Below are 26,710 nucleotides of genomic sequence, written 5' to 3'. Positions count from 1 at the left end.
TTGTTTTTAGGAGTGATGTGTTACTAATTTATTATAGTTTGCTATGTGTTTTGAATAAATGTGTGTGGAAAATTATTTGCCGCTTTACTTTTTCCTTTCTTATTTCTGATTGTAAACCTTTATTACACTTATAAAACACAACTATAGCATATATATTTTGAAAGTACAGGTTGTCCTGAAAAAAGAGACATAAAACTTGATTGTGGGATGCAGGGAGAGCTGTTAACAGCAATAATAAAACATTTATACCAGGCGAGTGAACTGTCCAAAAAATGCCCTCGGACCCTAGAGCGTTAAGCACTAAATCTGAAACATAAGTGAATGCATGAAACGACGTGGAATAAGTCCCTTTGCCAAAAGGTATTCCATGTGATGTCAGTGACCCTATGGCCTTGGCGGAGGTTTGCGCTCTCCGAGTGCTTCCAGTTATTATTATTATTTGTCATAAAAAATAAAAGCCCAAAGGGCGGGTAGCCTTTCTATCCACTGTAATTGAGGTACTGTTCCTAAAACAGACAGTTCCTGCTTGAAAACATTGAAATGTGGATTAAAGTAATTCTGCAAAGTACAGTGGGCCAAACGTCATTCATAAAAAAAATGAAAGACTGATATCATGTTATCATAAGTTTGTCTGCAGTTATTACTCTCAGAGGTTACAAAGTTAGGGGGCAATTACGTTGTCATATTGCTGACATGTGCTGGATACTTTTCTGCTTCAAATACAATTATCTTTAGAAATTATCTTTGATATTCAGACAGGTCTTTGCTTCATATTTAATTATTTTATGAACATCTAGGCAGTGGCACCTCCAGAGATTTTGCCTTGGTGGGGCTAAGTACGGCCTATGAATATTTAGCGGTTGGGTGAGTGAATATGTTCTAAATGTGTAAACATGAATTAAAGTTCATTTTAAATGCCCGCTACCCAAATGTAATTATTATACACACATGGATCACTGGTTAGATTCCAAGTCTCAAACCTATACAGGAAGACTGGAAGCACTAGAACACTGAAAAAGTGGACATTCATTTTCATGCAAAGACTCGCATCATCTCTGTCCATCAACCCCCTGCCTCCATAAGCTCATTTCAACCTCATATGCTGAGCTCCTTGGCAAATTAATGTCAGTGCCAAGATACATGAATTTCTCACCAGCATTTTCACAACATACAGATGGCAATCACAAACCCAGACCCTTTTCATGCAATGCAATCAGGACATCCAATGATTAAATAATAATAATAAAAAATACAGCTGTATGTAAAAATTTGGGCACCCCTGATGATTTCCAAGATTTTCCTTTATAAATTATTGGTTGTTTGGATCAGCAATTTCAGTTAAATATATCATAAAGCAGACAAACACAGTGATATTTGAGAAGTGAAATGACGTTTATAAGATTTACAGAAAGTGTGCAATAATTCTTCAAACAAAATTAGGCAGATGCACAAATTTGGGCACCCCAACAGAAAAAATACATCAATATTTAGTAGATCCTCCTTTTGAAGAAATAACAGCCTCGAAACACTTCCTATGGCTACCAGTGAGAGTCTGGATTCTGGTTGATGGTATTTTGGATCATTCTTCTTTACAAAACATCACAGGTTTGTTGGTTTCCGAGCATGGACTGCCTGCTTAAAACTCACACCACAGATGGCCATTCCAGAACGTTGTACTTGTTCCTCTGCATGAATGCCTTAGTAGATTTTGAGCAGTGTTTAGGGTTGTTGTCTTGTTGAAAGATCCAGCTCTGGTGCAACTTCAAGTTTGTCACTGATTCATGAACATCATTCTCAAGAAATTGCTGATACTGACTGGAATCCATGTGACCCTCAACTTTAACAAGATTCCCAGCACCTGCACTGGCCACACAGCCCCACAGCATGATGGAACCACCTTCAAATTTTACTGTAGGTAGCAAGCATTTTTCTTGGAATGCTGTGTTCTTTTTCAGCCATGCATACCGCCCCTTGTTATGCCCAAATAACTCAATTAGTTAATTAGCTATAATTAGTTAATAATTAGTTTCATCAGTCCACAGCACCTTATTCTAAAATGAAGCTGGTTTGTCCAAATGTGCTTTACCATACCTCAAGCAACTCTGTTTGTGGCATGTATGCAGAAAAGGCTTCCTCTGCATTGCAGGATTATACAGCATCTCTTTGTGCAAAGTGCGCTATATAGCTGAACGATGCACAGAGACATTATCTACAGCAAGATCATGTTGTAGGCCTTGGGAGCAGGTCTGTGGGTTGAGTATGACTGTTCTCACCATCCTTCACTTCAGTTTATCTGAGATTTTTCTTGGCCTGCCACTTCGGGCCATAACTAGTACTGTGCCTCCGGGCTTCCTTTTCCTCACTATGTTCCTTCCTCACAGTAGAAACTGACAGCTGAAATCTCTGAGATAGCTTTTTGTATCCTTCCCCTAAACCATGATGTTGAACAATCTTTGTTTTCAGGTCATTTCAGAGTTGTTTCGAAGCTCCCATGTTGCCACTCATTAGAAGAGATGCAAAGAGGGGAAACATTTGAAAATGGCCACCTTAAATACCCTTTCTCATGATTGGATTCACCTGTGTAAGGAGGTCGAGGGTCATTGAGCTTACCAAACCAATTTTGTGTTCCAATAATTAGTGCTAAATGTATTGAAATCAATAAAATGACAAATTTATGCACCTGCCTAATTTTGTTTAAATGATTACTGCACACTTTCTGTAAATACCAGAAACGTCATTTCACTTCTCAAATATCAGTGTGTTCGTCTGCTATATGATATATTTAACTGAAATTTCTGGTCCAGACAACCAATGATTTATAAAGGAAAATCATGAAAATTATCAGGGGTGCCCAAACACCATCATCTGCAAAATCAATGCCTTTGCTCAGTGACAAAGGCACCCACGTTGCTGAACTCCAAGACCTTACCCAACAAGCCGTCAATCCATGCATTGTAATAGCACTGAGAAGGAGCCAGAACACATCCCCAGTGAACATCACAATTCAATGGGAAGAAATCAAAGACTTTTCCTCCATTCTGCACAGCACTCACAGTGCTTGTGTTTTGGCCACCAACTTTTTGTGAGACCTGAAAATTCTCAGAATGTACCACGGAGCAGCCTGATCACCTGAATCAAACACCTTGGAATTCTAAATGTTATTGTTGTCTTTTCTGCTGCTCTCGTTTTTTTTTTTTGTTTTTTTTTTTCTGGGTCACCACAGCGGATACAGACACATCCGCATTGGTATTTGGCACAAGTGTTACACTGGATGCACTTCCTGATGCAACTCCAGTTTTACCTGGAGAAACACACAGTCGCTGGTGTTCCAAAGAGGTCACCCAATTGGAAAAAAAATTCTAAAGATGTGTCAAATAAGATCTGCCAATATTCATGTTTGCATTTAATGATAGTTGCTGTTAATCTTGCTGGTGTGAACCAAAAGTATTTTAGTCGCTGAGCAGCAAGCAGCTGGCAATGAATCTGTTTGAGAACGACCATTGCAAGCACCTTGTTCAACATGAAGAGCAATTTAATACTCCTGTAGTTTACAATTCAAGTGACCACCCTTTCCTTTCCAGAGAGGGACAACAAAACCTTTATTCTAATCTACTGGCTTGACATGTCTCCCAAATAGAAACAAAGTTTGTTAGCAACCTAGGAGAAGAGCTTCTCCACTTACGCAAAAAAGTTTGGCCCGAGTGGTACAGATCACTGCAGCTTTACCTGCTTGCATATTTCACCACTTTTAAAGTCTCACTGACATTAAGATCAGCCACCAGAACCTCAAGGTCCCGTCACACTTAATACGAATGAGCATGAGCCAAGTCGAATTCAGGCGGAATGTCAAATAAACCACAGTTCGTGGCTCATCTGGGAGTGAATAAGAATTGTGGAGACTAGCCATCCGAATACCCAGACTGTGTTCCGGCCCGCCCTGACTGATTCATGCACATGCCGTGCGGACAAGCCTCTGAACGCAGCACAAATGTAGGTGGAACACATTAGGATTACCTGGACAGCCGTCAGAATGCAGTGAGAATATGATGAATGCACTTACATTGCCATATGAGTGAGGTCCGATTGCGGGTGGAGGAAATATCCAGCAGCACTTGAGGTGTACTCGTGGTGTGTTCAGGCACAGTCAGGACATTTGGCCAGCATCTGAAATGGTGGATCATTTCAAACTTCCACTCAAATGCAAACAGAATGCTTCACATGCCATTTTCATGCCATCCAAATATTTATATTGCAGTCAGATTGTGGTCAGACTGCACTCCGACGGCCGTTCGATATTTTTCCACCTCAACTGCACCTCAGCTGTTTTGCACATGTGCAAAACAGTCAACGTGGCCACAGGAATCTGCCCGACTGTTTAGACTGCTTTTGGAATGCTGTCCAACATTCTTAAATGCACCTTGATATTTCCGGAATGTGGGCTGAACTTTCATTCGACTGGCATTTGGCCTCATTCGACTTCTGGTGTGATGGGCATTGGATATGTTCCACATTCTGCCAAAAGGATCAGGCTTACACCTCTCAACAAAGTTGGCCCAGTGGAATAATACAGTAGAATCATCTGACATGATGTGTCATTATTTGCCATGAATTTAGTGGGACATGTTGTAGGCTTAGAGGAACACAACACTTCAGTTCCTTTGTAAGGAGGCTGAGGGTCACTAGACCACAGATGGCGAATTACCTCATCACAGATTCCTCTGACAAATTCATCCCCCAGTGCCACCAGAGCACACTTTCTCAGCAATGTGTACAGCCAAAAATGCCACCAAATTGTACATGTGAACACTGAATTAGTGGCACCAATGCAATCCCTGACAGTTTTCAGGATCATTTTGTAAGAGAACTCCAGCATTCCATTTTTGATCAACTCTTGTGCTCATGTTTGCAAGTCCATCTCCCAGACTCATACAATCCTGTCCAACCTTGAAGTCTAGTCTGATTATGCCCGGGACACCATGCAGACTGCAAACTGCAGGACTTCAACTGAATCATTATGGAAGTTACAAGAAGTCTGTAGGTACAGTTCACAAACCGGGCACTGAGATGGAGATGGCAATTCTGCAAGAGTCTCAAACATCCATCCATGAGAACATGACTGATCTCCTTAATTATATGACCATAAAGTACCATATCCAGTATGTCCATGTCTCATATTTTTATGATTTTTTTAAAGCGAAGCAGCAGTGATCCTTATCCTCCATGGTTTCCATATCTGTGGCATTTGATAGTCCTTGCAACCAGCCTTGTCAGTTTCTGTAGTTGTATTTAAATCACCATGATCAGAGAAGCATCATCTCTGTGGCGGTCATCAATCAAGGAGTGAAGTTATGACTAAAAATTCTCCAGAGATATCGCTCATTACAGTCAGAGTGTATACTGACACAACTGATAAGACACTGAAAGACGGCCGAAGTCTGAAACTTGTAATATTTTCTTTCACATGACTGATACTATATCTGACACCATTGGTAGGAGCAGGTCTGCCACAACAACAGGCACTCCCTCATAACACCAATGACTGGTGACCAAACCAAAAGGACATGTTTCCACCCATCAAGATCTTGCCACTGCAATGTGGAGCTTTTCAACCTCCCTTAACATCAGTGGAACGTAGTAGGTCTTGCTGACAGAAAGGATATTCCAGGTGCCCAGCCACATAAAAACCCTTCATTTTAGCCCTGGGGACCACAACGCAGTGGACGACCCCTAAACACCACAAGCAACACCTCCTTCCACAGGCAGGACCCTTACTTCTCCCAGTGGTTTCTTCTTTCACAGAGATGAGGATCCCCTTTCACAAGGTGCAACGTCGTCCAACGAAAGGCAACAGCAGTTACTCCTATGGAGTGCCGGATCAAGAGATCTTCTTTTTGAATGTTGAGCTTTACAAGACCTTTTATTTTGGCTGGAGTGCCAGTCCTGCCACCGATCCCTCAAAAGGACTTATCTACAGGCTGGAGAATCACCTACAGTTCTAGATTTAATGTCCCACCCAGGGTGCATGTTTTGCTGTGGCTATTGAGACTCTCTGGGGGTGCTACAACTCCATCATATCCCACCACAGAGCCACATTTGAGACAAGTAAGTGTGACAAATATGCAGGAAAGCATAAATAAACTTCTCAACTGCACTGTAAATGTAACCTGCTCTCGAGTCTGCTTCTCAAATCACTTCTATCTGTCTGTATTCCATTTGCTCCAAGTGTCTCTTTGCCTCATTTAAATGCCAAGCTGAGAGAGCAGCTGTGTGTTGGATCGTTGCTATCAAGAGAAAAATCAACATATGTACACACACACACACACACACACACTCACACACACAATTCTCTCATTTGTGGGGCTTGGTGCCCAGATTGTGTTAATCCTCTCTGTCCTCCACACATTTCTTTACACCCATCAACGTCAATGCCGCTTTGATGAACACACACACACACACACACACACACACACACACACACACACACACACACACACACACACACACACACTACTCTCGATCATTATCATTGTTTCAGCTGGAGAAGAGTCAACACTTTTGTTTGTAATTACAGGGGTTTGAAGTGAACAGCAAGAATTTTCAAGAAGAGAGAAAAGTGGATGGATGGAAAAAGAAAAAAGAAAGAGCAGGTCAGGAAAAAAAACACACCAGTGTGTCTGTGACATATTAGTCACATTTTACCGTAATTGTTCTTCGACCTCATCCCACACTTGTAAAAAAGAAGAAAAAAAATAAATGCTTTGGGAATGCGCTCTGCAGTGGACGGCTTCCAAGGTTTTGCCTGGTGTTCTGTACAAAGGGCAAAATGAGCTTTATGGCTGGCTGGTATGACTTTGGGAAGAGGCATGTTCTGCTTCCTAAGCCGAAGGCTTCTGTTAGGATTGACCTCATCAAAGGAGAACAGATTGCGCCATTTGTAAAGGTAATAAGGAGTCTTCAGCTGTGTAGCCCATTAGTTTCCTTAAAATCAAACTGCATCCTTCAGTGTAATATCCAAGATAAAGTGGACACAAACCCAACTTGGTTACTTTCCATCTGGGCGGGCGGTGATAACCCAACCTAAAGCCCTTTGAGACACAAAAAAAGTGAGTGATTGAGTGGGCCGATTGATTGACATTTCATAAGGCTGACTGATTTCACATTAAAATGAAGCCATAAGCCTTTTTGTATTCGGGCGGAGAGATGTTAAAAAAATAAAAAATACGGTTGAATGATGACAGACGCGTGGCACGCGGCAACATCCGCACAACTTGCGGTGATCCCTCAGGGTACATAAAACACAGGCCTCGTTAAAACTTGCGCCCCTGCTGTCATGAGTGCGCCAAGGTCACAGTTCGGGGAAAAAGGGTCGTCACGGGGAATCAGAAGAAGGCGGGGAGACTCACTGTACTAAACAACGCCCGCCCCTCCCTCCACTCATTCCATGTATGTGTTCTCCCAGTATTTTATCGCAACGGTTTTTCTGCATCTGCTGAGCTCATCTATCTGCAAGTTCTGTTTCCTCCACCCGCTCGATTGCCACCTTCCTCACACATACTTCATGCAACATCTTGGAATCATCCACCCCCCGAAAAATAAAGGAAAATTACTACTTAGAGCTTAATCACACGTACAACCACTTTCAAACTCGTAACGCTCGGGGAGGTGTGTGACCCGTGTACGTCCTCTCCTGACTCCCAGTGTGTTGCCCAACAGGGAGTGTTTGTGTGGTATCCAAGGGCAACCGCTGGAGAGGGTGGGGGAGGCTGATGCAGAGAGGCAGGCCTGCAGCCACACCTTCTCCTCCGGTTTGTTTGCATGTCTGATTGCTATGCGTGCGTGTGCGTCTGCAGAGCGTGCAGGTGAGCTCATGCATGTCTGTGCGGCTTTATTTGTGGATTTGTGCATTCATGTGTGCTCTTCAGCCGCGTGTGGAAAGTCTTGTTGTCTGCAAGCTTAACTGTTACTGACAAGCGCACACTGACTACTGGAGTCAAAAAGTTAAACGCACTCTGTGCTCTTTTCTCTCTTTCTCTCTCTCTCTCTCCCCCCATCCAACCTCCACCCCCACCCCCCCTAGAGGCTCTCCCTGTCTCACCCTTGCTCTCCTCCCATTTTTATTTTCTATATTTTTCTCTCTGTCACACGCTGCTGCTTTCCCTCTCTCCCTGACAATTTCTTTCTCTTCCTCCCTCCTTCCCTCCCTCTGCCTCCCTCCATCTCTGATGATTTTAGCAGAGGTGTGACTCATTGGGCATCAAGCCACTATGTCAGGTAGCGAGAAAAGGGCAGGAGGAATGAGGCGGGAAGAGAGAAAAATAGAGAGAGAAAGGCGTGTGGAACGGGGGGGGGCTGTTTTCTATAAGGGTGGAGTGGGTAGGGGGGGCTGGGGGGCTCGGTGATATGCAAAACTGAGTGGAATGTGAAAGAGTGAGAGGGAAACAGGGAGGGGGGGAGGTAGGAGTGTACAGTCAGCACAAGGAAAACATAAAAAAGGAGGGAAATGAATAATTTCTGCAAACTGTTTTCGTCACAATTTTTTTTTCTACTCCTTGCGTGTTTTGCTGCTGGTGTTTTGGCCGTTGCAGCAGCGAGCTGACCGATGTGTTTATGTGCAAATCAGTTCACAGGCAAGACTCCATTCATGACTTTTCACGCTTTAAAGAAGCTAATTACTAAGGGGTCGTTAATAAACGCCTGCTTCTCAATAATGTGATAAAAAAATACCTGGAGGAAATGTGGTTGGAGAAGAGAGGAGCAAATTGAGGCACAGAAAGAAGAGACAAAACAGGACAAAAAAAGCATGAATATCAGAATATGATACGGCAAAAGTTACACAGGAAGGTTTGTGTTCGTGTGGGTTGTCAATCATGTGTCTTTGTGGCCTGTGAGGCCCCAGAGTTTCTGCGCTCTCACCCACATACAAATAGAGTTTTCGCTGAAATCACAGATGTTCCAGCTTCTTCCTCTCTTTGAGGAAACATCCTACGGAATTATTTTGTTTTCAGGTCATTACAAACACACATTTGACCTTTGACCTCTGTCCTCAGCAGTCACTCCATGTTCTGTTGGAAAAATGTCTGTGTCCTCTCTGACTCTTTTTGCTCTCCCTGTTTTTGCTTCTTTCTGTTTTTCTTTCTTTCCTCAAATTTCACATCAGCAATCCTATTGATGGCAAGCGGTTGATAAATATGAGGAAATTTAAATCTCAAAAAAAAAAAAAAAGGAGCAGTGGAACAGCACAAGAGGCAGGAACTATTATCTTCACCAACTGATAGATTGTGGAGAGAATTCTGATTGTACAGCTTTGTGATGTCATAGAGTCAGAAGAGATAAGAAGAAAAAGTCTTAACTATAAAGAACGGAAAACATAAAACCCTTGTGAGGGATTGCCTCCAAAATTGACTTAATTTTTCAAAAGCTTTACAAACGGGCTGATCACATGCACTCTGACCTCCTGTAGTAGCAGACAGACATAAATAAGAACGTCCTCCATGCAGCTTTTGTGTGAGCGGTTTGTGTGTTCCTCATCCTCCAACAGTCACACTGTGCATTTTGTGAATGACTGTGATAATAATTTCCTGTATGAGTCCTGAAATGGAATTGCAAACTGTCTAGGGTGTCATCCACCTCTCATCCAACGTGTTTGGATCTGCTCCAGCTTTGACAGTCATTTGCAGCAGGGATGGGATAGGCCAGCAGTCAGCAGATTTCTGTTCCAATCCATTAACACCAGCAAATTATTTTTCTCTGTGATGAGCACCACTTTACGGAGATGGGAAGAAGGTAACCAGTTGACTGTTCATGATGGCACATGTGTTTTATAAATGTAATAAAGGTTTACAATCAGAAATAAGAAAGGAAAAAGTAAAGCAGGAATTATTTTCCACACACATTTATTCAAAACACAGCAAACTATAATAAACTAGTAACACATCACTCCTAAAAACAATCTTTGGTGTGTCACGTGAGGTGAATCTGCCCTATGATTGGATTTTGGAAAACCATGTGAGGGTGAACCAATTCTGATTGGACACTCACATTGCTCACATCATCACACAGCTTCTATGAGGTGTACAAAGATGATGGATGGTGGCTCGAAAGTCCGTGGAGTTAACTTTTCAGCAAAAAAGTACGTTTCTGTCTCATATCATTAAAAAGTTATTTATAATTTAGTAAAGCTTGGTCTCAGCCGTCGTATACGACAATGTCGGCCCCAGAGGGATAACCCTTAGATCTTCAGCAAATGTATTTATAAAGAGAAACTGCATGAAGTACACAAGTTTTTTATGTTCTAATAACAAGTTTATTCAATGAGGAGAAAAAAATGCTAAATTATTGTTGTGTCATAACTTAATTTTTGTTCAGCCTTTGTGACCCGTCTTCATGAAGTTAGATGCAAAAATGTTGAAACTGGCCCTATCCTGCAATGATAAAGAATCATTTAAAAAATTACTGGATCTGGATTGTGTTCTGGATCATTACCAGAATTTAATGAGTTCTAAGTTAGGCCAAGATACACCCCTGGTAAAAATTTCATTGAAATCCGTTGAGGATTTTTTGAGTAATCCAACCAACCAACCAACCAACCAACGTGACTGAAAACATAACCTCCTTGGCGGAGGTAACAATTAACAATTTGATCCTGCTTCCTTTGATCTGATCCTGACTTCATTTCATGTCTGATTTTGATTATGGCGATCCTGCAATCACACTCACTCATCTTCAACCACTTACTCCAATTAAGGGTCACAGGGGCTGGAGCCTATCCCAGCAGTCATAGCGTGTACGGTGGAATATACCCTGGACAGGGCGCCAGTCTGTCATAGGGCCACATATAGACAGACAAACTCATTCACACCTACGAACATTTTTAAGTTTCCAATTCTCCTAACCTGCATGTCTTTGGATGTGGGAGGAACCTGGAGCACCCAGAGGGAACCCACGCAAACATGGGAAGAACATGTAAACAGAAAGGCCACAGGTAGAAATTGAGCCCATGACCTTCTTGCTGTGAGGCAACAGTGCAAACCACTAAGTCACTGTGCTCCCCGGGCACCAGGCAGCACAATCCTGCAAGATTGCAAAATAGTTCAGCAATCATGATAAACCAATAAGAAACAACCTCCTGATCGTAATTAAACCTTACATACCGGCCCGGGCTTTACGTTCTCAGGGTGCAGGACTACTTTGTGTCCCTAGGGTGAATAAGAATAAGAAGTCTGCGGGTCACAGAGCTTTCTCTTATTGTGCCCCTGTTCTGTGGAATGGTCTCCCTGCATCAATAAAACAATCAGATTCTGTGGAGACTTTCAAGTCCAGACTTAAGACGCACTTCTTTTCCCTTTCATATGGCTAGCATACTGTTACAGTTTTTTTTTTTTTTTTTTTTTTTTTTTACGCTTTTAACTCTTTTAATTCATGTTATTAGTAATTGGAGTGGGCCGCGGCCTCAACTTTACTTAAATTCTGGGTCCTGATCCTGGTGTCTTCTTTCTGATTCTCATTTCTTTCGTTTTGCTTACTGGGTAAAACATGCAGACAAAAGGCAACAAGAACATCTTTGATGAGGCTCAAAGGTCAACAATCCATGAGTGGGAAAAAAGACGAAAAGTTAGAATCAAATATCAGGATAAAGGTTCAGCAATGAGGATCCAAGAGACCAGTATGAAAGGTCAACAATAAGGATCAAAACTTGGTTATCAAGAACAAATGTCAGGATCAAAGATCAGTGCTCAAAGCTGAATGATCAAGATCAAAGGTCAACAATTGGGAGCTAAGAATCTTAAAAGAAGACATTAATGGAATTACCCTCTTACAGTGAAAAGAAATATTTAAGGAAAATGTCAATAGTGATTCAAAGCAGACTGCTGGACTTTCGCGCAGGTATATGCCCATCAAGTGCCCTTCTTCTTATCAGTGTGATTGGTATTAATATCGTTTTGCACTTTTTTGATGTGCCAGGCCAAAGTCACCACGAACACCTTTTAAATCCTACCTGCGCTCATGGTGTCAGGTGGAGCACAACTCCTTGCACTTTCTCTCAAGATTGCCCCCTTGAGACAACTTTCCCTCAGTGAACCCTAAACAATCCCGTGTCACTCTTTCATTTTGCCTCAGTTTTACTTTGCACAGAACTCATAAAAGTGTGGGCACGGAGACGGAGTCATTGTTACGTAACTTAGGATGCACTTGAAGAAGGAGGGAAAAAAGGATGCACCTTTCAAGGCACTGCCATTCGCCATTGCATGCATTTTGGTGTGGTGCTATTGCACGCTGGCGAGTGCGTGTGCACTCTGTGACGAAAGTGGAGTCTGGCTTGATTCATTGCACTTCAGCAGTGGTGACAGAGGCATGGGGAGGGGAAACATCAAAGTCATCTTGATAGATTGCTATCAGCCACTCCCACCTGTTCCCTCTGGAATTTCCTCTGTTCCTGGCATGTGTACGCGAGCGTGCACCTCTGTTATGTCTGTGGGACTGTTTGTGTTTCTGCATGTGTGCCTGAGTTTGCATCTGTTACCAGGTGGATGTGGATCTGGGAGCGAATGTGCGCGCAGTCTGTTTCAACATGTCTGCAACTTGCGGGAATATTATAATGTGGAGCTGGAATATGCGCTCATGTCTGTGTCTGTCTAGTGTCGCTCCACCTCACTTTCTATCTGTTGCGCTCCTTTCTTCTCTCTCTCTCTCGTTTTCTTTTCTGTCATTCTTTGACAGCTCTAATAAGTTTGCGAGATCAGGTTACGCCCCTCTATACATGCCAACCTTTCCCTGCTTGTGCTGTTCTTCACTCTCATTCCATTCTCTTCCTTCTTTCAAAGAAATGCTACGGCACGTCTCGCCAACAGACACTTTGTCATGAATGTGAGGATACATGCACACACACGCACACACACACACGCACACACTGTATAGGGGCAAAATGTCAGCAACCTGAGAGGCCTGCAGAGACGGTGCACCGTCTCTGCAGGCCTCTCAGGTTGCTGACATTTTCCATTTTTGTGCATATAAAGTAATAATAATAATAATATTAGTGGGTGTGACAGAGCAAAGGTCCGCTCACTGCCACTGCCAGCCTCCCATAAATATCCTCCTTCTTTTGGGGAATCTGAGAAGCAGCACAGGCCTTTCAGTTTACACAGCTGAGGAGCATGTGGACCATTGATTCTGCCTGTCGCTCCCTCTTTTTCCTCCCTCTCTTCATCCCTATGCCTGCTCTTTTTTCCTATCATTTCACCAATTTTGTCTGCTACTGTCCATCCTTCATAAACGGTGAGTTATTTCTTATTCTTTTCTCCTACCTTCCCTCTGTTTTATTATATGACGTCCCACTCTTGTGCTCACCAGGAGTATCTTCTCATCTCTTTAACTGTTCCCCTAGTCTATGATAGAAACACAGCAGGTTTTAAGTGTGCAGTCATTTCATGATACAGTTCAGCATTGCCATTGTTAATTCTCTTGGTTTCTTTGGAAAATATACAAATCTTCACCAGAGTCCATTTAAAAGAGAAGTTGGTCATACATACGAGGTATCTTATAAAACTAACCGGCAGTTTTATAAAAAAAAACTATATGGATTTGATTGACATGCGATTACACCAATCATGCTTGAACCCTCGTGCGCATGCGTTTTTTCACGCGTGTCGGTGATGTCATTTCCCTGTGGGCAGGCCTTGAGTGAGATGTGGTCCCGCCCTCTCGGCTGAATTCCTTTGTTTCACACGCTGCTTGAGACGGCGCGCGTTGCTTTATCAAACTTTTTTCTGGACCTGTGAGGAATATCCGAGTGGACACTATTCGAGAAATTCAGCTGGTTTTCGGTGAAAAGTTTAACGGCTGATGAGAGATTATGGGGTGTTTCTGTCGCTGTAAGGACTTCCCACGGAGCAGGACGTCCTGCAGCTCTTCCAGGCGCTGTTGTCGGCCTGTTTCAAGCTGAAATCATCCTAATTTAAGGCTCTGTTGACCCAGGACGTCGTGAGAGAACAGAGAAGATTCAGAAGAGGCCGGCATGAGGAGTTTATGCAGACATTCCACTGTTTAAGGACATTTTGTAATGAAAGACGTGCGCGCAAATTCACCGAGTCGTTTCCGTGACGACTCGGCAAATCTGTGTGCGCCGCAACAGGAAAAACACCTCCGTGTTGAAAACCATTTGTAAAATTCAGGCGGCTTTTGATGGCTTTCAACAAGTGAGTAACTGAGAAATTGTTTAACAGCTTGGGCATGTTCCAACTTGTCTGTTAAGGTTTCCAATGGAGGCGTTTTTCCTGTCGCGACCCCCCGCGGTCGGGTCCGGCCCGACATGCGACTCTGCCCGCACGTTCTTTCATTACAAAATGTCCGTTAACAATGGAATGTCCGAATAAACTCCTCATGCCGACTTCCTCTGAAAGTTCTCTGTTCTCTGACGACTTACTGGGTCAGCAGAGCCTGAAATGTGGAAGTTTTCAACTTGAAACAGCGCGACGCTGCCACCTCAAAGCACAGATCGCCGTCAGGCGCCGTGGGCCGTCCTTATGGCGACACTACCAGACCAAAATCTCTCATCAGCCGTTAAAATTTTTACCGAAAACCAGCTGAATTTATCGAATGGTGTCCACTCAGTTGTGCCTTACAGTTCTGAAAAAATTTTGATCAAACAAAGCAGCAGTCTCTGAGCCATTCCTAAACAATGAAAAAAATCGACGAGAGGGTGGGCGACTCCTCACTCAAAGACTGCCCACAGGCGAATGACGTAACCGACAGGCGTGAAAAAACTCTCGCATGCCCATGAGGGTTCAAGCATGTCTCATGTAATCACACGTGATTCAAATCCATATGGTTTTTGAAAAAAATAATAAGGTCGAATACTTTTCTAATAGACCTCATAGGCCTTGAGGCCCGCTGTGCTAGTACAGGTGAGCCCCGTTAACTTGCGCACGCGTAAGTCGCAGTTCGGCTTTACTTGTCGCCAAGTTGTGGACCCCGAAAATTTAGACTACCTATAGTAAGTATGTCCCTTCAGCTGCTCCCTTGTTTGCACTCAAGGTCACCACAGGAGAGCCAAGGTGGACCCGCATGTTGATTCTTGCACAATTTTTACACCGGATGCCCTTCCTGATGCAACTCTACATTACATGGAGAAATGTGACAGGGGTAGGGTTTGAATCGGGAACCTTTCGCACTAAAACCAAGCGCAATAGACTATCTATACAAGTCCATTTTCATTTGAGAGATCATCAGTGCGGACAATTCTGGATGATAACTTGTTCTTCCTCCTCCGGCTGCTGCAGGTCAATGATGAGGGCGGAGGATGCTGTGTGGAAGATTCCTGACGATTCATAGTTTTTGGATGTGACTTTTTAGAACCTTACTGCCACTTCAGATTGGGCCAGAATTGATGCACGCACCCGCCACACACGCACCTGCCACACAGATCTAAAGAGTCGCATCCAAAAACTTTGAATCATCAGGAATCGTCTGCACTGACAAACCCCTCATCGCTGAGCTGCAGCAGCCGGAGGAAGAAGGAAAAGATTCTGAAACCGCTCCAGATGAAGAAATCATCACCATTCAGGAAGGAATCACGCTTCAAATGCTCAGAACTATTATAATATGGCAAGGTAAGCTGATTTTAATTTTTTTTGTCAACTTAATTTACTCATATAACTTGCGGACCCCAACTGCCGCAAGTTAATGGGACTCACCCGTACTAATCCTCAGGGACCATAAAGGGAAGTGGATGACAGGCTATGGCTCCCCCTGCAAGGTACACTAAACCATCGCAGGTTACTTCTCCTGCCAAGAAGGTACCCATTTACAGATGGATGGACTGAGACAATGTAGAGTCTTGACAGGAACACAGACAGGTAGCTTCAGCGGGAATTGAATTGTCGTTTGGGTGCCAGTTCAACTCATTCGCAACTGATCTACCTAACCTGTTCATCCACTCCATTCAAGTTACTTATGTATAAGGCTCATAAAAAGCCAATCTGGCAACCCAACAAAGTAAAACCTGAGAAGTTACTCCACCTCAAACATTTTTAAGGAAGAGATTGCTTGAAAATATTGACATTTAGGGAAGAAAAATGACTCAGACATCCATTGATCCATTTTCGAGACCTGCTTATTCCAGTTAAGGGTCAAGTGTTGGGGCTATCACACCGGTCATAGGTGAGAGGTGGATTACACCCTGCACAGGCCGCCAGTCTATCACATGCTTGAGAGCCAGACACACTCTCATTCAGTCAACTTAGAATCATCAATTCACATAACTTGCATGCCTTTGGAAGTGGAAGGAAGCTGCAACACCTGGAGGGAACACGCAAATAACACAGAAAGGACCAGGTCGGAAGCAATCCTGGGAACTTCTCACTGTGAGGCAACAGTGCTAACCACTAAGTCACCGTGCTGCCCCATGACTTAGCTTGAAACATTATTTTGGCTATGTTAAAAAATTGGTTAATTAGTGTTAAATGATCTTAACTCCTTCAAACCACAGCAGCAAGGAGGTGAACCCATAGTCCTCGAAGAAGTGTTTACAATGTTTTACACGGTAATCACTGTTCCTCAACATAAGTCTCCAGATATCAATGTGGCCTGTCAGTTTTTAATTAATTAATTAATGACATTTTTGATAAGATCACTTGTTGCAGATGTTTTAAATTTTAAAGTCTGTAATGCAACAGAAGACTAACGGAGGATTTGGTTGATGGGTCAATGGCCCTATCAGCATTTTTTACCAGTGGGAACAGGTATGTTTTACTGTGCAGAAAATTGCTCAAAAACATGGACAGATCATGAAAAATTAAAACAATAATAAGGTACTGTCCAAATTTAACTTGCGCATTTTGTATTTTGACATAAAGGGATAATTCAGGATTATTTCACTGACCTTCTGGTTTGTGAACAACCTGTTCAACCAACTGAGCCACAATCAGGTGTGCATGTTTTAAAATTGATTTCTTCTCTCTCTGTTTTTCAGGATACTCTGGATTAAGGGTGCATTAAAAGCCAACCTGGGAGACATATACAACCCCTGGCAATAATTATGGAATCACCGGCCTCAGAGGATCTTCATTCAGTTGTTTAATTTTGTAGAAAAAAAACAGATCACAGACATGACACAAAACTAAAGTCATTTCAAATGGCAACTTTCTGGCTTTAAGAAACACTATAAGAAATCAGGAAAAAAAATTGTGGCAGTCAGTAACGGTTACTTTTTTAGACCAAGCAGAGGGAAAAAAATATGGACTCACTCAATTCTGAGGAATAACTTATGGAATCACCCTGTAAATTTTCATCCCCAAAACTAACACCTGCATCAAATCAGATCTGCTCGTTAGTCTGCATATAAAAAGGAGTGATCACACCTTGGAGAGCTGTTGCACCAAGTGGACTGACATGAATCATGGCTCCATCACGAGAGATGTCAGTTGAAACAAAGGAGAGGATTATCAAACTCTTAAAAGAGGGTAAATCATCACACAATGTTGCAAAAGATGTTGGTTGTTCACAGTCAGCTGTGTCTAAACTCTGGACCAAATACAAACAACATGGGAAGGTTGTTAAAGGCAAACATACTGGTAGACCAAGGAAGACATCAAAGCGTCAAGACAGAAAACTTAAAGCAATATGTCTCAAAAATCGAAAATGCACAACAAAACAAATGAGGAACGAATGGGAGGAAACTGGAGTCAACGTCTGTGACCGAACTGTAAGAAACCGCCTAAAGGAAATGGGATTTACATACAGAAATGCTAAACGAAAGCCATCATTAACACCTAAACAGAAAAAAACAAGGTTACAATGGGCTAAGGAAAAGCAATCGTGGACTGTGGATGACTGGATGAAAGTCATATTCAGTGATGAATCTCGAATCTGCATTGGGCAAGGTGATGATGCTGGAACTTTTGTTTGGTGCTGTTCTAATGAGATTTATAAAGATGACTGCCTGAAGAGAACATGTAAATTTCCACAGTCATTGATGATATGGGGCTGCATGTCAGGTAAAGGCACTGGGGAGATGGCTGTCATTACATCATCAATAAATGCACAAGTTTACGTTGATATTTTGGACACTTTTCTTATCCCATCAATTGAAAGGATGTTTGGGGATGATGAAATCATTTTTCAAGATGATAATGAATCTTGCCATAGAGCAAAAACTGTGAAAACATTCCTTGCAAAAAGACACATAGGGTCAATGTCATGGCCTGCAAATAGTCCGGATCTTAATCCAATTGAAAATCTTTGGTGGAAGTTGAAGAAAATGGTCCATGACAAGGCTCCAACCTGCAAAGCTGATCTGGCATCAGCAATCAGAGAAAGTTGGAGCCAGATTGATGAAGAGTACTGTTTGTCACTCATTAAGTCCATGCCTCAGAGACTGCAAGCTGTTATAAAAGCCAGAGGTGGTGCAACAAAATACTAGTGATGTGTTGGAGCATTCTTTTGTTTTTCGTGATTCCATAATTTTTTCCTCAGAATTGAGCGATTCCATATTTTTTTCCCTCTGCTTGGTCTAAAAAAGTAGCCCGTTACTGACTGCCACAATTGTTTTTCATGATTTCTTATAGTGTTTCTTAAAGCCAGAAAGTTGCCATTTGAAATGACTTTAGTTTTGTGTCATGTCTGTGATCTGCTTTTTTTCTACAAAATTAAACAACTGAATGAACATCCTCCGAGGCCAGTGATTCCATAATTTTTGCCAGGGGTTGTACTGTAAAACATGAAATGCTAATTCAACTCAAACAGGAAACAGATTATTTTAAACTATTTAATTTTAGTTAATGCAAATGATTCAACAAACATTTTTTGATTAATAAGAAAATTATTTAACATTAAATTAATTGCACTGAGCTTACTGATATGAAGTCAAAAATTTGTTCTCTGACATGCAGTACAAAATTACTCAGGGATTAATTTTAGGGCAACTTGCTCTTCCAGATGAACTAGTTACCAACACTCGTGTTTTAAATTACAAACTTTATCCACTGCAAAAACTGATATCTAAGAAAGTAAAAAAGACTTGTTTAATGAAAATTTGACTTATTTTTTTTGTCTAAATAGAAAAATAATCTTGTCGAGCATTTTCTACATAAGAAAAAATGTCCTATTTTGGGAAAATGTTTGCTAGTTTTGAGAATTCTAACCAAGCAAATTTTTCTTACCCCATTGTCAGATTTTTTTCCTTAATACAAAAAAAAAAAAAAAAAAATTGGCTAGATTTAGGATTATTTGGCTCATTTTGAGAGGGGCAGTTTTTGCAGTGTCTGCATTTATGCATGAGACAGAATTTCGACAATACCTTTTCCATCCATTAGATGTTAAAATCAGCTATGTGTGATACAGGACACTAATGCCAGGGGATGACTAAGGTGATGAAGGATGCTTTAGTGATGGTAGTGAGAGTGAAACACATGACTGGTTGAGGAGACTGAATCCATGACCTTCCACCGATCATAAGACTGCATATCTCATCTTTTGGCCACACCTCCTTTTTAATTCAAAATACCCGACAACAACTGACTTCTTAGTCTATGGAAAATAATTAAATTTCATTTACTCCCATTTTTGGATTAATTCTGGAATTAAAAAGAAAAAGATGTGGCAGATAATACATGTTTATGTATTAGTTAGACTACAATTTTGGTGCAGTGGCTCAAGTGACACTTGTTTTCCATAAACTGGTAGGTCTATCCCTGATTACTTCGACATGTCAAACTGTCCTTCAGAAGAACACTACACTTCAAGTCCTAACTGTATTAAAAGGTGAAGGGGCAGTTAGCATAAGAAGGAAAGTTTTGGCTGTAAGGACCTCAGTAGAAAGCAGAACAAGCCCACTGACCTATCATAGGACAGAGGAAAACAAGAGTAAAGCCCCTCTCATACAGGTGAGGTGCATGTGTTTCACCACCCAACTTGCCGCTATTCACCATAAAAATGCCACTACTCACCGTAAAAACAAATGCCTTGTGCTGCGTTCAGAACCCTCAGAAGTTCATAGATTCTGACCTCTAGCTCTGGGAAAGCTACCTTGAACACTACATCTGGATGGAATTTTTGCTCAGAAACTCCTGAGGAAATCAATTGGTACCCAAGTTATCGTCATGGCCCCCTTTGTGACTGGCGATACAACATTATGAATGTTGAAAATGCATCTTTAAATGAATTTTTAACAAGACATTACTGCTATGCACATTCTACATACAGTTATGGTAAATGGTAAATGGACTGCATTTATATAGTGCTTTTACATCTGCATCAGACGCTCAAAGCGCTTTACAGTTATGCCTCACATTCACCCCGATATCAGGGTGCCGCCATACAAGGTGCTCGCTACACACCGGGAGCAATAGGTGATTAAAGGCCTTGCCCAAGGGCCCTTAGTGATTTTCCAGTCAGGCGGGGATTTGAACCCATGATCTTCTGGACTCAAGCCCAACAGACAGCCCAACTAGACCATCACCTCCAGCATAGGTGATGGTCTAGTGTCTTTTGATGGTCTCAATCTGTCTTTGATTAATTGTATCAAATAAGTATTTCATACAATTAATCAAAGACAGATTAAGTTACCGCCACCACACATCAGCAAAAATGTCTGACAATTTCGTTTAGCCCAAAAGATAACATTAGCCTAGCTCTACTGTGGTATAGGCTAAGTAGTTGATTAGTAAAATTCTAAAAAAAACATATTTCAAAGGCTCTCCAAGGTAATCTCATGAATGCACTTCTTCCGGAAGTAGAGTTTCTTTTTATGTCGGGTCTTTCCGAATGTCCGAGGATTCTGAACGCAGCATTAGTTATGTTCCAAACCTTTGCCACTCAGCTTCATTCATCCCGTGGTCAATCTCATCATTGATCACCTATTTGATGTGTCAAATCTGGCAGTATGTGCTACAGCACAAGAAGTCCAATACACCACAGAACCTCCCCAGGTCCTGAATGGCCACCATCAGACAACCCATCAATCTCCACCACTTGAAAATAACTATCAACCACAGCCAGAGCAGACAGATTAAAAAAGGTTTAAATTTTATTTTATTTTTTTTCCCCATTTCCATTATTAATTTACTTCATATTATTCTATTTTCATATTCACAGTATTAATTGTCATATGTCATATGAATGAATGAATTTATTCGGCACGCACCGATCCAAAAACAAGAAACTTTCAAAGAAAGGAAAAAAAAGAATCCAACAATGCACCACGCGACCGAAAGGGTGTAGGCAGAAGCAAAGCTTGTAAACACTCACTCCTTTAACCAAAAAATAAAAATTAAACATATGTATATAAAGTTATACATATAAATTAATCCCTGAACTAAAATTTCAAAAACTCAAACATGCAAACAGCAGTGCACCAAAAACAAAACAAACAAAATCAATAAACCTAATTCATCATGCTATAACAAGTAATCAAATAATTTTTTGTAGAGCCTTTTAAAGCCAACCAAATTACTGAGTGATTTGATGTTACCTGGGCACTTATTCCAAATGTTAACACCCTTAACAGAAACACACTGACTTTTTACGGTAGTTCAAATCTTTGATTTCTGAAATAATAATGTTCCTCGTAAATTATAACTGGAGTCCCTCATTTTAAACAGGTCCTGGACATGTTGTGGTAAAAGTTTTTTTTTTTTTTTTTTTTTACTTTAAACATAATTTGTTGTATGATATTATCAATCACATCCCAAATTTTTAAAATATGCAACCAGACAAACAGTGGATTTGTTGGCTCACGATATCATCAGATTTTAGCAGGTTATTATGGAAAGAAATGTGCTTCCTTTATCCCTCTTTTTGCATCACTGCTACTTTGTTGGCTCTAACACACAGGAAGTCACATCAAATAAATAATCACAATAATCTAATCGGCAATTGATAGATGCACACTGACTGCAAAGGAAGAAGAGAGAGAATAAAACCACCCAAATAAATTTACTCATATGCGTCTTAACACCTTTGTGTGTGCATGCGGGAAAAGTGGACAGTGAATGAATAGTAACATATTTTGACTTTTCTTGATCTTTACTTCCCCCTAGTGGTGCATGACGGTTAACAGAAAACGATGACGTCATCCAAAGGTTAAAAAACGGGAAGGCGACGAAATATTACTTATTTCGGATCTGACCTAATTTTTTCTATACACTATCATAACTTTAATGGTCAAAATACATGTGATACGAGTAATTTTCTAATGCTACAAAACAGAAGTACTTAGACTTTATGGACCACAGCAGAAAAGCAGAAATATTATTATTATTAAAGCAAACAAACACACACTGGCTACATACGGAATACACAACTGCAGCAATCAGTCAAACAAACAAATGAATAATAATAATGAATAATATCTATCTGTGGTGAAAATGTGGTGAGAATCCGTGAAGTACTTTTGAAGAAAGCCTTCAAAGCCTGTATAAAGGGAAATCTTGATCCACAATCCAGATTCAGATCTGGATCACCTCCAAAATTCAGTGGAGTCTTCCATACCCAAATATCTATCTGTGGTGCAAATTTGGTGAGAATCCGTGGAGTAGTTTTGAAGAAAGCCTTCAAAGCCTATATAAAGGGAAATCTTGATCCACAATCGGGATTCAGATCCGGATCATTTCCAAAATTCAGTGGAGTCTTCCATACCGTAATATCTATATGTGGTGCAAATTTGGTGAGAATCCGTGAAGTAGTTTTGAAGAAAGCCTTCAAAGCCTATACAAAGTGATATCTTGATCCAGAATCTGGATTCTGATCCAGATCACCTCCAAAATTTATTGGCGTCTTCCATACCCTAATCTCTATCTCTTGTGCAAATTTGGTGAGAATCTGTGAAGTAGTTTTGACGTAATCCTTCAAAGGCTATATAAAGTAAATCTTGATCCGCAGAATTCGGATTCGGATCCAGATCACCTCCAAACTTCAGTGGAGTCTTCCATGCCCTATTATGTATCTGTTGTGCAAATTTGGTGACAATCCGTGAAGTAGTTTTGACGTAATTCTCCGAAGCCTATAAAAAGTGAAAGTTGATCCATAATCCGGATCCAGATCACTTCCAAAATTTAATGGGTTCTTCCATGGCCTAATATGTATCTGTGTCGAAAATTTTGTCAAAATTCATCAAGTAGTTTTGACGTAATCTTGCTAAAAGTAACCCTTCAAAGCCTATATAAAGTTAAAATTGATCTAGAATCCGGATCCGGATCACCTCCGAAATTTAATGGGTTCTTCCATGGCCTAATATGTAGGCTATCTGTGGTGCAAATTTTATCAACATCCCTGCAGTAGTTTTGACGTAATCCTGCTAACAGACAGACAGACAAATAAATGTCGATTTTATTACGTCCTTGGCAAACATAATAAATAAATCCTACAGCATTGTTTGTCGCTTTGCTTCTTTAATAGTTATAAGGATGTCATGTTTGATTTTTGTAATTTTTTTTCTTTTTAACCACTTTTTTTTTGGGGGGGGGGGGGGTATATTTATATATTTTTGTCATCCAGGAAGGAGATAACTAGAAGATTTCAGCCACTGGACTTCTTGTTGGGTTTTGTGACATTTTGCCAGTTATCCAGCTGACACTTATCAGTTTTTTGTACCCCGTCACCTAATTTTCATGACATTTTTTTATCTTGCTATTTAGAATCTTCCCCTTCTCCTAACTCTAACCCTAACCCATAGCGTTAGTGTGTACCCTCCCCTAAACCGAATCATAAACCCCCAGACTCCCCCATCACCCCACATTTTGCGCCCCTGCCATGAAATTCATTTGTCCCCCCATCACGAAAAGTGCACGATTTTCGTATCCTCGGCATGAACCCAATAGATTAATGTACGTGCCAGTCTCACGGCAGTTCGTGAGACTGGATTGGTTTTAAAACACAAGATGGTGTGGGGTTCATGTTCCCATTATTTAACCTTATGGGGAGAGAATCTCCTCTGTAAAACAAACAAAGTCAGTCTGAAATCATTATAAGAGCTTTTCTTGTGATTTGTTACTTGTCACCAGAGGACCTTTGGGTGTGTTCTCCCTTTTGGATGGGAGTAATGAACAAGCACATTATTTTTTGGCAGAAAGATAATGTCTTGGACCACTTCCCTGCACCCCTCTTCAAACTGCTTTTCCTATCTGTCCAAAATGTGCACCTTGTAGTTCTCAAAACTCCATTCTTTGAAGCCCCTTTCACACCGGGCCAACGTAGAGTTGCGTAATGTGGCGTACCGACTACACCGCACTTATGCAGCCCTACTGTTGTGAAAGTGACGTGACACGAACCCACAACAGGGGGCGTTAATGAACGGACAATGGATAAGCCAAAAAGTAACAATTTAATGTTGTGAATCGCACAACAACGTACAGACAATAACAATATGGTGGACTGTCAATCATACACCAGGTGACGTGTGGGCAGGCTCGACGATAGAAGACGCCTGGAGAGAGAAGAGCTGGATCCCCACACAGCTTCCACCACCAATGGAGCTGAAGAACACCGGAGCTGCCAAGCCCTGCGCCCCAGGTGGCCGCTGTGTTCAGCAGTCAGACCCGGTACTGCTGGCAGAGAACAGAGACAGTCCAGATGAGTGTGAGTTCGCACACTCAGTAATCCCACAGTCTGTATTAAGTAAAGGAGGGAAAACCTCCACCTCCAATCACACACACTCGTGCAGCTCCTGGTCAAGCACTTATCTGAGTTGGGGTGTGAGGCGAAGCCGTCGCTGTCACACCAAACGCCAATCCTCCAGATAAGGAAACACTCCAGGAAAACGGCTGCAAATAGAAGTTCCAGTTATTACACACACAGTGTTAGTCAGCAGAGAAATTACCTGAATGGTAGTTGATTTCTCGGCGAGGAGGTGGAGTTGCAGTCCGGTCTTTGTAGTGGTGGTGATGGGTGACAGCTTGTGTTGATTGATGACAGCTGTCACCTCCAGCAAAGCCGACGCCCTCTCGTGCTTGAAGCCCGCACTTCAAGCAGGGCGCCATCTTGTGGTGGTGGGCCAGCAGTACCTCCTCTTCAGCGGCCCACACAACACCTACGCCAAGATTATGCAGCCTTACGTGGCAATACGTTGAGGGACGCAAAGGACTCCGCGAATTGACGCAAATTTAAACATTTTTAATTTTTTTCCCCCGTAGGGAACTGGACACAAGTCTATGCAACACTGCACTACTGTACACCATGCATTCACAATTGTACGCTACCCTACACCAGACCGGCAAAAAATCCTTTTAGGTTTCTTATCAGTACATAGCTGCATTGCTAGATTTTATTAATCCGGCTGGACTCTGCTGAATTTTCCTGGCAGTGAAGCTTCAAAATCACAGAAGAAGAAAAGGCGGCGCCAAGCTTCCCCCTGCGCACAACATATGCAACACAATGCAACTCTTTGCAGGCCCAGTGGGAAAGATTAAAATAAACTGCCGAGACCTAAATCGATGTGTTGCTCCTTTGGTGATGGATTTGAGGAAAACAGGTGTGTTTTGTTTCCTAAAGATTCTCAGATGCTCTGGCCACACATAATAAGATCCTTTCTCTTGTCTTAAACCGATCTGTCTATTTTTGCTTTGCTGGATTGAAATTTCAATTTACTAAATTTCCAATTTTAGGTTTGTGATTCTTCAGAGCCTTCTTTAGATGCTCCCCTTCCTTTGTCTATTCTGCACTGAAAAAAAGAGAATGTTTGAACTAACTTAAAAAAGTGCTTGATTCAATGTCATATTGATTGCACCAACACCTCATGGTACTCTGGGTTAACAAAGAAATATAAGGTAGGTTTACACCGTACTCAAAACAAAGTAATTTAGTTCCTTATGTGCACCATTCACAATTCATACTGATGCTCAGGAATTTGCTTTGGTTGGTATATTGCCTGTTGAATTGCAGGTTAACCAAGTTAAATTAAACCTGGTTCATAATATTGTTAATGATGAAGCTTCAAATTATTATTAATTAATTAATAATTAATTATTAAATTAATTATTATAATTGAAATGAACACGTAATCAGCGTTCAATCAGACCAAAATCCAATAACACATCGCTCTCGATATACCCTCTGGAAAGTGCCATGGGAAACCTTCTGTTGTACCAGCATCCCGTTATGGAACACACTATCTACTCATACAGAATCTCAGGTACAAGTCATAATTTAAGTCATACGCAAGACAATCTCCTTTTATTATGTATTAACTTATATTATTCAAACAGTTTTAACTGCATTTTAACATTTTTGTGTCGTTTTAAACATTGTTTTACTTTTGTTCTTGTTAGGTTGTCACTGTTTATTCCATTTTGGTCTTGTTTTTTTTTGACCATGTATCCCTTTTGTTAAGGACCACAATGGAAATAACTGCTTGCACTTTATTGCATTTATCTTTGTATTATTATTATTATTATTATTATTATTATGCTATTGTATATTTTTATACAATGCTATTTCATAATGAATTAGATCAAATCAAATCAAGGTCTAACTCTACCCAACCCCTGAGGAAGCACAATGACAATAGTGGTTTTGGAAAAACACCATGTAAGCTTTTATATTATCTAAGAAAAATGTAACTATTTCCTGTCGGCTATGACAAACGAAATAAGAAATTAAACCAAACAAACAAACAAACAAACAAACAAAAAACATCCCAGTGGTGTTAAAGATAAAAAATATTACTTCATTGAAATGTTTGACTTCACCTGCTTGCAAATTTTATTTGCAGTGTCTCTGCCAA

The 26,710-nt window shown here is 41.2% G+C and overlaps 1 long non-coding RNA gene across 1 annotated transcript; it reads left to right on the top strand.

Annotated features, from left to right (window-relative positions):
- The first annotated feature begins 210 nt into the window (after positions 1-210).
- LOC117520799 lies at positions 211-14,982 on the top strand. Its single transcript, XR_004563766.1, has 3 exons — positions 211-221; positions 6,104-6,106; positions 14,896-14,982. It is a non-coding gene; the product is annotated as an uncharacterized LOC117520799 (long non-coding RNA).
- The last annotated feature ends 11,728 nt before the right edge of the window (positions 14,983-26,710 follow it).

Source organism: Thalassophryne amazonica, chromosome 11, assembly GCF_902500255.1.
Source record: "Thalassophryne amazonica chromosome 11, fThaAma1.1, whole genome shotgun sequence".
NCBI classification, from domain to species: domain Eukaryota; kingdom Metazoa; phylum Chordata; class Actinopteri; order Batrachoidiformes; family Batrachoididae; genus Thalassophryne; species Thalassophryne amazonica.
Note: the sequence above shows the minus strand (reverse complement) of the source record. Positions and strands in the feature narration are given on the sequence as shown.